Here is a 3,504-nt window from a genome sequence, read left to right as displayed (position 1 = left end):
CCAATGAGTCATTCGACTCATTTGGGATCATTGTGATTCCTCCCCGTCAACTCTGATCGATCGGCTACATCTTGCAAATATGTATAAGCATCTAATGTCAGCAGGAGTGACAAATTTCCAAATTGATATACTCCGAGATGTCGAGACGAGGGTCGAAATCGTCGACTCTCGACTCGTCTAGATCATTTGTGTCTCGTCTCTTCTCGACTCGACAGTTCTACATGATGTCCGACCCCAAGACCTCCACCCGAGTGACGCCTGAGCAAAGAGCGATGCAGTTTGAGCCAGGGACTTTCTCCGCGACGTCGGACGCACTCTTCTGCAGCACTTGTCATGTTGAAGTCGATTTCAGACGGAAACATAGCTGTCTGAGGCACCTTGAAACGGACATGCACGCAAGATTGCTGCAGGACACCGAAAGTTCGAGCGCCCGGAGAGCCAAAGTGAGTGCGAAACTACATGAAGTCGGAGTATCGAGGCAAAACACAGAAAGGCAAGCGTCGCTGCTGTCTTTAGTGGATGCTTTCACCGGTGCCAACATCCCTCTTCACACCATCGACAATCCCGCTATGAAAATCTTCTTGCAAACCGCTCTGGAAACTCCGATTCCGAGCGCGGGTCAGCTCAGAAGACATTACCTCCCGCAAGCCTTCGAGATGCACGTGAAGAGTATCAATGATCTCTTAGCAGAACGATCATCGTTCTCGATTGTCTGAGACGAAACTACTGACTCCGAGGATCGCTACGTTCTCAATGTTCTTGCCATCCCAAACTGTACAGACGAGGAGGTGCAGCTCAAAGCGGTCCTGCTCGATTGCGTGGTACTTGCGAGTACCAACTTCAGGACCGTGAGTGAAGCTGTTCGGGAAGTCCTTTCCAAGTACGGACTCTCATCGTTGAATATAAGCGCTTTTGTGACAGATCATGCTTCCTATATGTATAAAGCCTGGAACTGCTCTTTGAAAGCTATTTGGCTCAACGCCGTACACGTCACTTGTACAGCGCACTTCCTAAATCTCATCTGTGAGTTGTGGATGACATCTTTTCCGGAAGTCAACGGATTGGTTTGCGGAATCAAGAGAGCATTCACATCTTGCCCAGCGCGCAAAGCTCGATTCCGTCAGTTCATGGAATCGAACGGCAAGTCTGCCTGTCTTCCTCCGGCGCCTGTTGTAACCAGGTGGAACAGCTGGTTCTCGGGCTGCTCTTTTCCATGCGGACCGCCTGGACGACTACGCGGAGTTTTTCCAGCATGAAATTCGTAACAGCTCAAGCCTCAACACGGTTGGAGTCATCACTCTGTGTCAGTCCCGGGACATCAGGTTGCAGTTGGCCGAACTCGCGAAATATGCACCACAGATCATGGCGTCACTCACGAGTTGCGAAGGGAACGACTTGAGAGCTCATTCAATCATCGATGAGCTGAATCTGCTCGTCGAATGGTTCGAGGTATCCTTGGAAGACGAAGAAAACCTCATTCAAACGAGATGTGCCCTTCAGAAATCGTCGGAAAAGCTGAGGAAATACATCGGAGGTGATGGGAGCGTTCAAACCCACCAACCTGCAGCGAACTTCCTGCGCGCGTGCCGCATTTTTGACCCTCCGAGGGCCTTGACAATCAGAATGTCAAATGAATTCATCATCGAGCATATCCCATGGTTCGAGGATGACCGCTGCGCGATTGCCGAACTGCGAGTATTTCAAACCGCCCTCGAAGAAATGCATCCTGTGGGCAATCTCATCGCATTCTGGACGCAGGCCGCGACGAGATTCCCCAGACTTTCGAGAATTGCTTTGAGCTGTTTGAGCGTTCCGATCAATAGCGTTTCGGCAGAACGCTCGTTTAGTCAGTACTCGAATGTACTTCGCGATGATCGTCGCTCGATCAAAGAAGCCAACCTATCTGTATATAACCTACTTTACCAGAATTCTCAGTTCATGTGAACCTTGCTTCTCACCTTTTATCATCGGAATCATAAATACTATTTCTGTCAGCACTGTCCCTCCGTTAGGGCAGCTACCCTCCATCGACTCTCTAGCCTCTCCTATGAAATTCACAGATTCTCGAGAAGCGGAGTCTGAGAATCTCGACATCGATTCTCTGGCTCTCCGATGGATAACATAGATTTTAGAGGAGCGAAATCTGAGAATCTCGACATCAATAATTCTCTTTCCCACAATTCTGGGGAGAATGTCCTAAGTAAGATATCGTTCTCGAAGATCGCCGTGAATCGCCGTGAACCCCCGTGAATCAGCGTGATTCACCGTGAACCGCCGTGAATCGATCACGGGGGCCGTGAATTCTGGCCGTGAATAAGCCGCGAATAACGCCGCGCCAAACTCCCAGCCCTAAATCATGAGGAGCACACATAGAGTATGTGTCCCTGTGTCTGACACCCTTCGGCCAGATACTTCAAAAGAGGATGCACCTCCGTGCACATCGCGATACTGGGCACTGGGAGGGTGCCGTCTAACACAAGGCATTTCCCTCGGGGTGTGTGCCTACACACCCATACGCCGTTTTTTCGCAGACAGCGAAAATTGAGGGTCGATACTGGGCGGACAATCGAAACTGATCCAAAAGTTGTGACTACGGGTTCACATGATCCTGGAAAGAGGCGAATGGTGCCAATGATCGTGGTGGTCTCGTGATCTCACAGCGTCCTAATAACAGATTGACTAGGACAAAATTAAAACAGATGAAGTAATGGAAAACCCCTCACCATTGTACCAGATCAGGACACTTAGGGTCATCGACAAGAGAAGGTTGATGATTATCAGGGATTTCAACACCTTTCCTGGATTCGTCACCAAATACGTGCAGACATTCACCGCGACGGCGATTCCTTGCTTCTTCCCGACGTTGTTCGTCATGGGGAGTCGGGGAGCGATGGGTGGGGGTGCCTGAACATTGACGAACTGGGCTGAATCGTTCGGATGCATATTTGAAGCTTGTTCACGAATTGAGTTTTGACCATTGGAGCGGATCAAGCTCTTAAGTGAGCCTCAAAATTGAGAGAGTATTCCAAGGGACGATGCGAACTTGTCATTCAACCAGAGATATCAGAAGCTCTGAAAAATTGCGCAGACATTTGGTCTGAATTGATAATCGAAGAATCCCAAATGTTTTTTCGCATGCCAGTCTCGATTGATAATGCCGAGACTGAAGCCTACATTCGCGCACTTCATTGCTTGCTTACTAACAGCACTGAGGGATGGCTTAGATAAGGTAATCTCAAGCAAAGCTTGGAGATTGAGAATCTGCACCATGTCTGGAAGTCGACATAAGGCTTTTCCTAGCCTCACGCGGAGATGGCTTAGATAGGTGAAACAGAAGTCCAGCTTAGATATAATCACTGCCCGACAGCCAAAACCCAACAGAATAGGTGAGACCTTGGTTGGGGTAAATGGGGCCCGTACATTCCGAATCTGTGAACAGTTTTCTCGTATCAGCTCTAGTTTTTCCGTAAAGTCAATTTTTCGGATTTTCGTGATTTTTCCCTC

General features: G+C 49.0%; 1 pseudogene; it reads left to right on the top strand.

Moving 5' to 3' along the window:
* Positions 1 to 224: 224 nt before the first annotated feature.
* Positions 225 to 1,944, top strand: LOC100906432 (uncharacterized; annotated as a pseudogene).
* The last annotated feature ends 1,560 nt before the right edge of the window (positions 1,945 to 3,504 follow it).

This window comes from Galendromus occidentalis, unplaced genomic scaffold, assembly GCF_000255335.2.
Source record: "Galendromus occidentalis unplaced genomic scaffold, Mocc_1.1 scf7180000075698, whole genome shotgun sequence".
NCBI classification, from domain to species: Eukaryota; Metazoa; Arthropoda; class Arachnida; order Mesostigmata; family Phytoseiidae; genus Galendromus; species Galendromus occidentalis.
Note: the sequence above shows the minus strand (reverse complement) of the source record. Positions and strands in the feature narration are given on the sequence as shown.